Source organism: Psammomys obesus, unplaced genomic scaffold (assembly GCF_907164565.1).
Source record: "Psammomys obesus unplaced genomic scaffold, mPsaObe1.curated_primary_1811, whole genome shotgun sequence".
Lineage (NCBI taxonomy): Eukaryota > Metazoa > Chordata > Mammalia > Rodentia > Muridae > Psammomys > Psammomys obesus.
In genome coordinates this window covers 29,756,955-29,772,755 of record NW_026596079.1, presented here as the reverse complement: position 1 = coordinate 29,772,755, position 15,801 = coordinate 29,756,955, and positions in this window count along the sequence as shown.

Sequence of the window (15,801 nt, the reverse complement as noted above, 5' to 3'; positions counted from 1 at the left end):
CCCTCATCTGAGGAATGGATACAGAAATTGTAGTGCATTTAAACAATGGAATACTACTCAGCAATTAAACACAAGAAAATCATGAAATTGGCAGGTAAGTGGTCAGAACTAGAAAAGATCATCCTGAGTGAGGTATCCCAGAAGCAGAAAGACACACATGCCATACATACATATATAAGTGGATATTAGACATATAATATAGGATAAAAACACTAAAATCTGAACACCTAAAGAAGCTAAGGAAGAAGGAGGACTCTGGGTAAGATGATCAATCCTCATTCAGAAAGACAAACAGGATGAACATTGGTAAAGAGGGCAAACAGGGAACAGGACAGGGGCCTACCATAGAAGGCCTCTGAGAGACTCTAACCAGCAGGGTATCAGAGCAAATGCTGAGACTCATAGCCAACTTTGGGCAGAGTGCAGGGAATCATATGAAAGAAAGGGGAGATAGAAAGACCTGGCATGGACAGGAGCTCCACAAGGAGAACAACAGAACTAAAAAATGTGGACCCAGGGGTCTTTTCTGAGACTGATACTCCAACCAAGGACCACACATGGAGAGAGCCTAGAACCCTTGCACAGATGTAGACCATGGCAGTTCAGTCTCCAAGTGGGTTCCCTATTAATGAAAACAGGCTCTGTCTCTGACATGTACTCAGTGGCTGGCTTTGATCACCTCTCCCTGAGGGAAGAAGCCTTACTAGGCCACAGAGGAATACAATGCAAACAGTCCTGATGAGACATGATAGGCTATAGTCAGAAGGAAGGTGACTCCCCTATCAGTGGACTTGGGGAGGGGCAAAGGAGGAAAGGTGGGATTGGGAGGGGATGAGGGAGGAGCTACAGCTGGGATACAAAGTGAATAAATTGTAATTAATAAAAAATAGTTAAATTTAAAAATTTAGAAGAAAAAAGCCAAAGTATATGTCAATGTATATATGCATATACATAATATTTACCATAGAATTATTATCTATCAAAATATAACATTTTATATTAACATATTAATGTGTAAAAGTAGCAAATGCAATCTTCAAAATAGATTTTAGAGAAACACAAATGAAACACACACATTTGCATGAATAGTATGAAAAACTAGAAGAATACACTGAGAACATATTTGTCTATGAATTACAAATATGTGTTCACTAGGGATTAAAACTAGTTGCTGAATTCCTCTAGGGAGCTGAAAATTTGAATGCACTCATAAGTGAGATTCGGCGTAAAATAATATATTATAGCAAATGGAGGGAGTATATCTTCAAATCCTTGTTTTTATGAAACAAAAAATTGCAGAGATGATAATTTTGCCCTTGGCCACATTTATTTGACATTCTTCATATTTTTTTTTTAATTAGATGATTGAAAACCTATTAAACTGACATTCTGGACATGTCATACCAATGCAGGTGTTGGTAATTCTAAATCTGGAACCATCTGATTCAGAGATAAAATATTTGGTAATATGTTAGATATTAAATAAAGATACAACCTTGGAAATTATAATCAAAGATCTGTCACTTTTGATCTGATAGATTATATGAAAAACATTGAATATGAGAAATAGGAATTGATCTTACCATTATTTTTCTGTTTTTCAGTGTAAGAACCATATGTAACATTTACAACAAATATTTTATTTGGAAAGTTAGTTGAAACTGAATCATTTTTATTATAAAGTGTCATGTAAAATCATTTTTGTTTTCACATTATTTATTATTATTATTATTATTATTTACAATTTATTATCTTTGTATCCCAGTTGTAATCCTCTCCTTCTTCTTGTCCCAGTCCCACCCTCTCTTCCTCTTCCTCCCTTGTCTACTGATAATGGGCTCTACTGTCTCTACTGTCTGACTCTTGTATTTAGGTCCCATCAGGACTGCCTTCGTCCTTTTCCTCTGGGGGCTAACTATGTCAACCCAACAAGGAGAAGTGATCAAGGAGCAGGCAATGGAGTTTTTGTTATAGACTGTTTCATCTCCACTTAGTAGGGAACCCACATGGAGACTGAGCTGATTATGGGCTACATTTAAGCAGGGGTATAGCTCCTCCTTCTACGTAAGGTCTTTGGTTGACTCATCAGTCCCTGCAGTCACCCCTGGGCCATGTTTTTTTGGTTGTTGGTCTCCTTGTGTGGCTCATGTCCACTCCAGATCCTTTTATTTCCACCTTCAATTTTCAAATGAACATATCAAACAAGTTTCTCCAGGACTCTTGACAAAATGAAAGAGAAATGGGTCATAGTTACAGAAGAATGTGGAATGATAAAATATTTAATTTCTGACAGGATATTACAGCCAGTTAATTTTGTTTATTGAAATCACTCAACTGGTGTGGACAGAGATCCCAAGGGAGGAGCAGTCCTGTTAGGCCACAGAGGAGAGCTTTGCAGCCAGTCCTGAAGATACCTGATAAAACAGGATCAGATGAATGGGGAGGAGGTCCCCCCATCAGTGGACTTGGAAAGGGGCACAGTGGAGATGAGGGAGGGAGGGAGGGACTGGGAGGGAATGAGGGATCGGGACACGGCTGGGATACAGAGTTAATAAAATGGAACTGATAAGAAAAAAATAAAATTCAAAAAAAATTAAAATAAAAAAAGACTGGGTTACACACTGTTTGTTATTGTTGTTGTTTTATAAGTGAGAGTAAATGAGATCTCACAGTTATAGGATTAGGTTTTGGTGTAATGAGAATCCTCAATGGTAGTAGGAAGACAGTAGATAAGTATAAATACCAACAAGACACACAGTATTGAGATAGAATGATTACACAATCTCTTTACCGTTATTTCTGCTTAAAATAAGAAGAAAATCATACAATGACAGAAATGAACAGAAACTTTGTGTGCTATTACAGCTTTAAGTAATATATTTACTTGAAAAAAAATGTAGGAAGAAATTCCCTAAAGAAATGAATTATGTCTATCTTAACAGTGACTTTGTTGCAACCACAGACAAGAAAGTCAGAAAAGATTTCCTGAGAACAGAATATTTAAACACAGCACTTGATAAAATGCAGTTGCCCATACACACATTAATAAATTGATTATTGCAGGAAGAAAGAATAGCAAACAGTATCTTCCAGGTAAGAATAAATAAGCATTTAAGGCTCTGATGCACATATGCAGGAGACACAATGTGCAACAAAATGTAGAGAAAATATTAGATAAGAGACAAACAGTTTTGCCATTTCTAAATTAAGATAAAAAGACAGTCATAATATATGCATTTGCTGCTAATCTGACTGTCTTGTACTTTTCAATTTATAACTGCCTACATATTGGGTGAGCATAGGATAGCTCCAAGAGATTCCAAAGTATGTGCTTTATCAAAAATGAATTTGCTAAAAAAAAAAAAAAAAAAAAGGAGGATCACAAACTATTTTGTAATGCTTAATTAACAACTTACATGCCCTTTAAAAGCAGTAAATTTGGTAGAGGTGGTGGCGCAGGCCTGAGTCCTCGCATTCACGTAAGAAGATTGTGAGTTTGATTTAAGTCTTCACTAATAATTAGTTGGAAATCAAGCTGGGCTTCAAAGTAAGATCTTGGTTGGAACAAAAAGAAAAAAAATAGTAGAAAGTTCATGAGTGACTTATGAAAAACTGTTTAGCAAATTGCTCCCCTGTATTCATTTATCTAGTTCTCATGCTGTAGGTACTAGCACCACGTAAAATAGTCAAACTTATCAAAAAGATGAACTTCTTAGGCTAATGGAACTCAGTGATACATATCCATGCAGGATACGCACACTGGACAGGAAAGAGCTAAAGTGTCATGATAAGTGGCCAGGGACAGAATATTATCAGTTAGAATCATATTCCAAACCCAGAAAACTGATATCAGAATCAAATCACAGAAATTCTAATTACGTAATAAATCTTAGACATAACAATAGCAAATGACACTGAGGCTTCTTGTCCTTGCAGAGACACAATATCAGACACCATACCATGACTCATATAGGGTACAGTCATTTCTTCTAAATGCTTTTTTGATGTGCATGATTCTGTAACAGCCAAGAACAGCAGTCATGGTAGAAAAGCAAAGACAGAAGTATATGTTCTTTTCTCAGTCATAAAAATCTTAATCAGAGCTGAGCTGTTGTAAGAACATGTTTTAAAATATAGAACAGATAATTGTTGCTATGTCTGTGCTTATCTCTTTTATAGAAGAAAAAAAAAGTCTGGTTGTCAACACATAAAATATATTACAGAATTTGATCAACAAACAATTTGTGATGGGGAAAAGTTCTACAACAATAATTTTGGATGTTGGCAGTAAGATGCTGTAACATCATTCTTTTGGTGTTCAGAGTCCAATTCATGTAACCAATTTTCACAGAAGATATTTGAAGAATTTAGCCAAAGTGGTGTTTTCTAATTAATATACTAAGCATATTAATTAACTGTGTATGATTATATTTTTGTAAAGGAGCAGAGAAAACAAGGGGAAAAATTATAAGAGTATTGATAGTGCAAGCAAAACAGCTACAATAACTACAACTTAGGATGAAAGATTATTAGTGAGTATAGGGGAAATTCTATGCTATTTTCAAGTTAGATTAAATAGGAAATAGATGATATCTGGGTTACTGTGAGGAAGGGAAGAGTCATTTCTGTGCTTAGAACCAGGAAAGAAGCACTAGCATTAAGTGGAAGAATACAGGTAAAGATCAAGCATATTACAAGAAAAAAAATAGCAATAAGTTAGACTGTACCAGATAGATTCATTCATCTGTCATTTTGGAAAACTCAGTCTCAAAGGTTAGAATTATATAAATTCAGCTGGTAAATCTATAATGTATATACATTACCTTTTTTAACACCAGCAAACCTAATAACCTCACATTGCTTTAGTTTGTCTGTTCAGTTTCTTGCCTTATTTAATAATCTTATAGTAATCTGATATGAAGGACTATGTTTTCAAAGTCAGATTTCCAGTCAACAATTACATTTCGAGTAGTCACTCTTCATATTCCAGAAGTTTTCTTTGATGTGATAGAAATATTATGTAATAGTCAAAGAAGTAATAAGATTTTATAACATGATACTGTTTAACTATACATATACCCTTTTCCTCAAAATTAACTTATTTCAAAAGCTTAAATATTTCTAACATTGCATTTTATCATGTTTTAAATGGATTGAAGAAAGTTTTGCTAGCTTATGAAAAGTATGATAAATGTCATTTAGAGATTACATATTGGTCGTTCTTGTCTATCTGAAACAAACACAGTGGATAATGGGTCAGATTTGTGCTGTACAACTCCAGTGGCCCATGTGAATCAACTGCTAGGTAAAATGTTTGTCTAGAAGTAGAAAGCTAAATATTGCTGCATTATTCTGCATTAGATTTTAGTGTTTTTAGTATTTTGTATTTTAGTATTAAGAAGAACTATTCAATAAAGTAATGATTTCAAGAAAAAGTAATTGTGGATACTATTTCTGAAACTGGAAATGTTGCTTATTACACAACAACGCATGATTACCCTTTATTCTCTCTAAGGATTTTGTATTTTCAAGGTTATCTTTTAGAAAAATGTGTTACATGTGAAACACATGAGATTCCCTTGTACAATTGTGGAAGTTTCAAAATCCTAGATCCTAGCCTGACATACTTATGACTGAATAGATTCAGACACAGGTTTTGGTGTTTTCATTTTTGAACTTCATTGCAAAAGACTCAGTGTGAACATTGTGAAAATAAGCACTCTCGGGTATTTTCTAATTTTAAGGTCTGAGTTTACAAAGGAAAATGAGTAGTTTGTTTTTGTTTTTATTGTTTTATTTTGTTAGAATGTAAAGGATTCTAAACAAAGTTTTATACCTAAAATATGAAAGTGAATTCCTTCCATTTAATATTTGTCTGTCGGACATCCAAATGGGCTAACCAATCATCTTCCATATACTGTATATGCAAGGGAAATTGCAATTCTTCTAGTTCTGCACTTTAAACATCATTGACAGTACAGCCTACTGAGAATCAATTGAAGATGTTATGAGTAACATGTACTTTAAATTAACTAAAATTTTTATTTTGGGGGGGCTACCAGAGATTAAATTAAAAACTATGATTATTACCAACAGAGCCATAAAAACTGAACCCTGGAGGCTCTGAAGAAAATGATACCCCAACCATGGACAGTACATGTATAGGACCTAAAGCCCCAGCTCAAATGTAGCCCATAGACTCAGTCTCCAAGTGGAGTCCTTAGTAAGGGGAGCAGGGCCTGTTTCAGGCATGAATTCAGTGGCAGGATCTCTGATCACCTCCCCCTGGGGGTGAAGTCTTGCCAGGCAACAAAGGAAGACAATGCAAAAAGTTGTATTTTTTTAATTAAATTTTTATTTTTTACATTAATTACATTTTATTTGCTTTGTATCCCAGCTGTAGCCCCTTCCCTCATTCCCTCCAAATTCCACCCTTCCTCCCTCATCTTGTCCCATGCCCCTCTCTAAGTCCACTGATAGGGAGGTCTTCCTCCCCTTCCATCTGACCCTAGCTTACCAGGTCTCATCAGGACTGGCTGCATTGTCTTCCTCTGTGGCCTGGCATGGCTGCTCCCCCCTCGGGATGGGGGTGGTCAAAGAGCAAGCCACTGAGTTCATGTCAGTTCATTTCCTCTTACTAGGGCACCCACTTGGATTCTAAGCTGCCATGGGTTACATCTGAGTAGGGGTTCTATGTTAAATCCATGAATGTACCTTGGATGAAGTATCAGTCTCAGAAAAGACCCTTGTACCCAGATATTTTGGTTCTGTTGCTCTCCTTGTTGAGTTCCTGTCCTCTCTAGTTCTTACTAACTCTCTCTTCTTTCATATGATTCCCTGCACAGTGCCCAAAGTTTGGTTATAAGTCTCAGCATCTACTTTGATATCCTGCAGAGCAGAGCCTTTCAGAGGCCCTCTGTGGTAACAAGTTCTGATAAGACCTAATAGGCTAGGGTCAAATAGAAGGGGAAAAGGACCTCGTCTATCAGTGAACTAAAGAAGGGACAAAGGGAAAAGAGAGGGAAGGAGGGTTGAATTGGAATGAGACAAGGGAGGAGGCCACAGCCAAGATACAAATTGAATAAGTTTTAATAAATGATAATAAAGTAAATAAAAACACTGTGCTTATCTTTTTTTCTATTATTATGTGATATTCCTTTACACTGTTCCAATTTGGGTTATACCTATACTAATTTAAAGCTTTTTTATATTAATTACAGTTTATTTACTTTGTATCCCAGCTGTAGCTTTTCCTTCATTCCCTCCCAATCACACCCTCCCTCCCTCACCTCCTCCATGCCCCTCGCTAAGTCCACTGATAATGGAGGTCCTCCTCCCCTTCCATCTGAACCTAGCTTCAGGTATCTTCAGGACTGACTAAAATATCCTCCTCTTTGGCCTAGCAAGGCTTCTTTTCCCTCGGGAGAGGTCAAAGAGCCAGCTGTTGAGTTCATGTTGAAGACAGTCCCTGTTCCCTTACCTAGGGAACCCACTTGGATACTGAGCTGCAATGGGCTACATCTGGGCAGGGGTTCTAGGTTATATCCATACATGGTCTTTTGTTGGGGAAACAGTCTCAGCAAAAAACCGCTGAGCCCAGATATATTTGGTCCTTGTGGAACTCCTGTCCTCTCCAACTCCCCTTTCTTTGATATGATTCCCTGCACTATGCCCAAGGTTTGGTTATGAGTCTCAGTATCTACTTTGATACACTGCTAGGTAGAGCATTTCGGGGTCCCTCTGTGGTAGGTTTTCTTGTTTTCTCCTATTTCCGATGTCCATCCCATTTGTCTTTCTAAATGAAGATTGATCATCTTACCCCGGGTCCTCTTTCTTGTTTATCTTCTTTAGGTGTACAGATTTTAGTATATTTATCCTATCTTATAGGTCTAGTATCCACTTATAAGTGAGTATACACCATGTTTATCTTTCTGTTTCTGGGATATCTCATTCAGGATGATCTTTCTAGATCCTACCATTTGCCTGCAAAATTCATGATTTCCTTGTTTTTAATTGCTGAGTAGTATTCCATTGTGTAAATGTACCACAATTTCTGTTTCCATTCCTCCATTGAGGGGGATCTGGGTTGTTTCTAGTTTCTGGCTATTACAAATAAAGCTGCTACAAACATGGTTGAGCAAATGTCCTTGTTGTGTACTTGAGCATCTTTTGGATATCTTCCTAGGAGTGGTATAGCTAGATTATGGGGAAGCACGATTCCTAATTGCCTGAGAAAGCACCAGATTGATTTTCAAAATGGTAAAAGTTTACATTACCACCAGCAGTGGAGGAAGGTTCCCCTTTCTCTACAACCTCTCCAGCATGTGTTGTTACTTGAGTTTTTTATCTTAGCCATTCTGATAGGTGTAAGGTGAAATCTCAGGGTTGCTTTGATTTGCATCTCTTTGATGGCTAAGGATGTTGAGTATTTCCTTAAATGTTTCTCTGCATTTTGTTATTCCTCTAGAGAGAATTCTCTGTTTAGCTCCATACCCCATTTTTTAATTAGATTACTTGGTTTGTTGCTTTTAACTTCTTTAGTTCTTTATATATTCTGGATATCAGCCCTCTCTCAGATATAGGGTTGGTGAAAATCCTTTCCCTGTCTGTAGGGTGTCATTTTGTTGATGACAATGACTTTTGCTTTACAGAAGCTTTTCAGTTTCATGAGGTCCCATTTATTGATTGTTGCTCTTAGAGCCTGTGCTGTTGGTGTTATGTTCAGGAAGTTGTTTCCTGTGCCAATGAGTTCTAGGCTTTTCCCCACCTTTTCTTCTAACTGATTTAGTGTGTCTGCTTTTATGTTGAGGTCTTTGATCAACTTCTACTTTAGTTTTGTGCAGGGTGATAAATATGGATCTATTTTCATTTTTCTGCATGCTGACATCCAGTTGGACTAGCACCATTTGTTGAAGTTGTTGTCTCAACTTCATATGGAGAAACAAAAAAACCCAGAATTTCCAAAACCATCTTGAACAACAACAGATCCTCTGGAGGCATCTCCATCCCTGATCTCAAGCTGTACTACAGAGCAATGGTAATAAAAACTGCATGATATTAGCGTAGAAATAGAATGGTGGATCAATGGAACCGAATAGAAGACCCAAAAATAAACCCACACACCTACGAATACTTGATTTTTGACAAAGAAGCCAAAACCATTCAGTGGAGAATAGACAGCATCTTCAACAAATTTAAAGCTTTTAATTAGTTAAATGTACCCTAATATAATGCTCACTTAATTCACGTTGTATCATACTTATTCTGCTTTCATAATTCCTGTTATTAGTCATAGGATACTCTTTGGTTACTAATGGAATCTGCAAATCTTCAATACAAATATTTCATCATTTTCTATTCAAAACTATAACAAATTATCAGAGAGTTAATGTGTTACTTTAAGTTCAAGAAACATAAATTTTTCACACTGTATTTTAGGAATGTAAAAATCCCATATAAGTCCACAAACCTTTGCTCTTTCTCAAAATGCCAGAAATTAATCTGTTTTTTTGCTTCTGGATCACATGATTTGATGTATTTAATTTAGTATATAACTTCTTTTTCTTTTCTTAGCAAGCCATGTCGCCTTCTCAAATAACTTTTCCTCTGTGCCCTTCCACTGATTTCTTTACATCTTTATGGATAAATATATAGTTAGACCCATCTAAGTGATGACAGATTATCTCACAGTAGGTTTAATTTTATTACATATATTTTTACTGGACTTTTTCTTTTGACAGGTATGGTAATATATGTACACACTCACAAATTAGGGTATGAACTCAACAAGTTCCAACTGAGGAACAATACTTAAACCACCACTCTGTGCTTGCTTATTATTTTATGAGAATAATTTCAGTTTTCCTTGATATTTTGTGTCAGCATCATTAATGAAAAGAACTCAGAAAAATTGGCCAAAATATTGTTAGCTTTTAGTTTAATATATTTTTATGTAATTTTAATGAGACAGGAAGTAGTCTAAATTTTTGCATCTGTAGCTATGGAGAACATTTTCCACTGGATCATTGTGCATTACAATGAAATTGGCCTCCTAATTTTGCTTTAGCCCCTGAACTTATATTTTATAGTGTGAGAAAAAAAAAACACTATTTAGTATATATGCTGTGACAATCAGATTGTTCAGATATTTTCCTCTTACTTCTGTAGTACATTTTGTTTAATGCTTTTCCTACAGAAGTATAATGGAATATTATAAATTACTATCTCAAAGCTCTGAATATGTTTACTAGAAGTAATTTAATAACAAACATACTGTAAACATATGAAATAATCTCTTGGTGATGTCATTGTCTACTTGAAATAATATTTGACCAATATCCCAGCAATGTGATATCAGGTGAGATAATTGTTTAATATATTTTTGCCAATTGTTTATTAATTTTTTCCATCCTTCTTTTATTTTTTACATTAAATACATTTTATTTGCTTTGCATCTCAGCTGCAACCTCCTCCTTCATTCCCTCACAATACCATGCCAATTGCTTATTAAACAAAGTTATCTACTAAAACAAAATTATCGAAGTTTTCTGTGTGGAAATTAGACTTCACTGAGTTTTCCCTCACTTGTCTAGAAAGTTCTAGCTTCCTAAAGATATTATTACACTTAAAGAAGTAGATTTAAAACTGTGAAATTTACATTTTTGTTCATTACTTAAAAAAAAATGAAAATAAAATAGATTTTTCTTGTTTCTCTAAAAGATTATAGTGTTGGGGCCAGAACAGGTCTTCAGGTTAAGTTTCCCTAGCTGGCACACAGAGCAGAGTACTAATTGCTTCAGTGTGAAGTTCAAAGCCTTGAGAACTTACTGGTTTAAAAAAACTGTGCTAGGTTTGTACTCTTTGATTTTTTTCAAAACTAATGTTATCTAACTACCAGCATAGCAGAACTTCTATGTTCCCAGCTTTAGATTCTGTTGTGGTCAGAAAAGGAATCTAGTGCTGCTCAGCAGCTGAGCAAAGCAGCCACTTTGATAAGAGTGTTGTCAAGTTCATGCAGAGTTTCGTCCTTGCCACTTAAATGGCACGTCTGTCAGAATTAATAACATGGGAAACTAGATCATCTGCTTAAAAGGTAGTTGATCTTTCTTTCTCAGAGCATTAAAAAAGAGTCATTTAAAACTAAGGAGACATCTACCTAGTAACATTAACCAACACTGTAATTAAGACATTAATCCAAGGATTTTCTTGCATATTTCACACTGAGTAAGATTAGACAGTATAAGAAAAATGAATACAATTAAAAAGATTTAAGTGGGAAATTGACTATCATTATCTTAGCTAGCGGCATTATCATCTTATATCAAGAACAGAGATGATTATTTTTCTGAGTGACTGTGGAAAATGTGTGGAGATGTTTTAAAGAGAAAATTATTTTTATCTGCAATGATTTTTCTTAGCTGAAGCAAGATGCACAATGCTCTAATGAACTCCCTCAATTCCTCTATTTATGGACTTGCAAATTGCTCAGGTTTGTCAGAGTTACATTTGAATATCAAGCTCTCTGCTAATGGTGTGTCTATTAAGGAGGGATGCCAAGCATACTACAAAATCTCATCTTTATTTCATAAGTGTTGCCCTAAAGTCCATTAATATCTGATATTTCTTCATGGAAAAGAATCTTAAATTAAATATTCCAATTATGGAAATATAATAAATAAGTATTAGTTTCAAATTTGGACAGAATGGACTATATTCTTTCCTCTTCCAAATTTCACCGCTATATTCTGTAGCGTTCACTGTTTTTATAAGAAACTAGTTATCTATTACTAATAGCTTTCTCTCATTCATATGTGTACACAGTGGCTAGAAATGGTGATTATTATGAAGTATATCATCATGGAAAATCCCTACTTATTAATGCTTTTATATTTTACTTTTGTACTCATTAATTTGAATTAGATGAAGTTGTCTTTTTGGAGCTGAAATACAAGCTAATAATAGATGTTCAATTCGGAAGTTCATGCTCACTTAAGCATAAGAATTAGCTTATATAACTAAGAGACAATGGATAATTTTATTAAAATAAGCTAGATCAATGCTGCAAATAATTTAAACACAATGCTTTTAAAAATAGTAATGAAGGGCCGAGGCTTTCCATGTGCCTAAAACCACTGAAATGGGATTGTAGCGTCTGACCAGATGTAATATCGTCTGCATTAAAAGCAAGCTTGCTACTTTAAAAAGAACTAAGTCACCAGAGGTGACTCAGGTTTGACTTATAATCAGAGAATGGTGCTTGTCTTCCAGAAACAGAGAAATAGTCAAATGCCTTTTATTCAGGTACTGTGCTAAATATGCCACATAAAGCTTCTCATCTAAATGTCATAACCTTGTGATAGCTTCTCCTAAACAAGGATCTTGGCGGGGGGGGGGGGCAGAACACAGTATACAGCTGACACAGGATTTGAATTCATATGTCATATAACTCAGTTCTTTCCATTTTTCCAGAAATGAATCAAAATCAGACTGATAATGATAAAAAAATAAAATAAACCACCTTGAGAAATCAGTGGCATAGAAAAATATAATGCAACAAATTCAAAGTATCACATACTTGTCAATCCAGAGAGGGTGTTTGCATGGAGTGTGTGATTTCATCAAAATTTCCCATGATTTAATCCTAAAAATTACCCGAAAGTCAAAATTTATGTAAATGAGAGACCATTGTAACATAGCGTATTAAAATAACTTAAATGTGTTGGAGAACATATCCAATAATTAACATCTATGGTCCTTTCCTCTAGTCACTGGAAATAACTATGCAGACATATGCACACAGTCCAGGTGCACACTTAAATTTTTGTACAAGTGACTCTGGTTTTTTAAAGACAAGATTTATCTTAAGAATTATTTTTGAAATTTTAATTTAAACCCTGTTGGGTGATAAACGAGAAAGCTTAAGTAATAAGAAAACTCTAAATGTGTGAAGTAATTTATGGACAATGGTGGTACAAAGCTTCTCAAAATAATCAAACAGTATCTGATCTGACTTTGATCCACTCCATAAGATGAAACCCATACCTGGCACTGCCTAGGTGACCAAGAGCCTGAGATTTGATAGCCCAGGGAAAGAGGGTAAAACCAAACAACACCAGTCTTTAAAATAAAAGAAGAAATGTAGTGATGAAATGACTCCCAATGAAATTCTGTTATATTCATAGATCAGTGCCTTGCTCAGCCATCATCAGAGAAGTATCTTCCTGCAGCAGATGAAAACAAATATAAGGACCTGTTTCCTGACATCACGTAGAGAGTGAGAGATTCGGCACACTCAGCCCTAAATGAGATGTCTGCATAGAAATCCTCCCCTGAGATCTCAGGGTAACCAACAGAGGCAGAGAAGGTCCAAGAGCCATAGTGGGGAGAGGACATCATGAAAACATGGTCCTCTAAATGAACACATGAAAACCTCACATGAACTCACAGTGCTACAGACACTAAAGCACACAGGGCCTGCATGTTTCTGCACCTGCTGCAATTCATGTATATTATGAATGCACTTATATATTTTTATGGGATTCCTAATTGTGCAGATGAGTGTGACAGATTCTTGTACTTTCTCTTTGGTTTGTTTCCTTCTCTTTTCTTGCCCAGCTTGCATGTCTTAGTTTATTTTAATTATTTTATTAAATTTTATTAATATCTCTTAGAAGCCTGTTTATTTTTTAATGAGTAACAAAAAGGAAGTAGATCCAGATGGGAAAGGAGATAAGAAGGAACTGGGAAGAGTAGAGGGAGAGGAAAATGTCATCAGGATATATTATGTTAGAAAAACATCTATTCTCAAAGGAAAAAACTGTCATTCACTGAATTAATATTTTACACTGTGATTGTGCATGAAACTGATATTTTAGTTCATACTTTTGTTTCCAAGTTTTATCTATTCATTATTAGTTAATAATACTTGCTTTTTAACAATGCTTCATAACATAGAATAATAAAAATACAAAAATGTAAATGTGAATAAATGTATGCAGAATATTGGAATATTGGAAGATATTTTTCTTTATGTAAAAAGTAAAAAAGTACATGTAACAGTTATACTTATTAATAAAATAATATTTAAAAGGCCAGCAAGGTAGCTTAGTCAGCATAGGTGATTGACACCAACGATAATGACCTTAGACTGAACTTAAAACCCAAATGGAAGAAAAATATGAGTGACTTTCTACATTTATGTTCTGATCTCTATATGCTCACCAAACAAGCCCCTCCACCAACAAAAACACATGCATATGAATGCAAAAATAACACTAAGAGAAAATTTTCATGTTTTATCTAGCTTAAAATTGCACAATCAAAAATTTCAGTCTATTACTGTAAAATGTTACACAACTATTTTTCTAGAATTTACCTATGGTTATTGTGCATCACTTCAGTTCAGTTATTTGGAGTATGACAAAGCCATGAAGGGATTAATCTTAATGTTTCATTTAGAGAAAAGCAAGCTAAGTAATGTCAGAACTTAAAAAATAACCATTCAGTTGACTATTGACTCATATCTCATATTTCTGCTTCAAATTAACAAAACATTCTCAGTGGCTTTTAAATACTGTGGTTTCAGCTGTTATTTGTAGAAACTTGATTATGTTTCAGATAATCATACTCTAATCTGGGTGTGTTATGTCTACCAAATTGCCCAAGCATGTAACCTTTCACCCAGAAGCAAGCAGTATTCAAAATATCAAATAGCATTGTCTCTCTATTATAATATTTATCAGTTTTATCATTTATTTTAACTATTTAGAAACCTTTCCTTTCATTATCATCATCATTCTCATTATTATTATACAATTTATTGACTTTGTATCTCAGTTGTATGCTACTCCCTCATCTCCAACCAGTCACATCCTCCCTATCTCCTTCTTCCTCCTATATCTCTCTCTCCTAGTCCATTGAAAGGGGAAATCCTCCTCTCCTATTTTCTTTTAAAAAAATAAAACATACACTCACTTATTTATTTATTTTAGTTTGTTCACTTTGTATCCCAGCTGTGGCCCCTTTCTTCATTCCCTACCAAATTAACAAAACATTTAATTTTTGACCTCTCTCTGTCATCTCCTCCCATGCCCCTCTCCAATTCCACTGATAGGGAGGTCCTCCTCCCCTTCCCTCTGACCATAGCCTAGCAGGTCTCATAGGACTGGCTGCATTGTCTTCCTCTGTGGCCTAATAAGTCTGCTCCCAACTCAGGGGGAGGTGATCAAACAGCCAGCCACTGAGTACATGTCAGAGACAGACCCTGTTTCCATTAATAGGGAACCCACTTGGAGGCTGAGCTGCCATGGTCTACATCTGTGCAGGGTTCCATGCATGGTCCTTGGTTGGAGTATCAATCTCAGAAAAGACCCCTGGGACCAGATTTTTTAGTTTTGTTGCTTTCCTTGTGGAGCTCCTGTCCATGCCAGGTCTTTCTATCTCCCCCTTTTTTCATAAGATTCCCTGCACTCTGCCCAAAGTTTGACTATGAGTCTAAGCATCTGCTTTGATACCCTGCAGGGTAGAGTCTTTCAGAGGCCCTCTGTGGTATGCTTCTGTCCTAATCCCTGTTTGCTCCCTCTTTACCGATGTCCATCCCGTTTGCCTTTCTGAATGAGGATCGATCATCTTACCCAGGGTATTTCTTATTGCTTAGCTTCTTTAGGTGTACAGATTACAGTATGTTTGTCCTATATTATATGTCTAGTATCCACTTATAAGTGAGTATATACCATGTGTGTCTTTATGCTTCTGGGATACCTCACTCAAGACAATCTTTTCTAGTTCTGACCATTGGCCTGC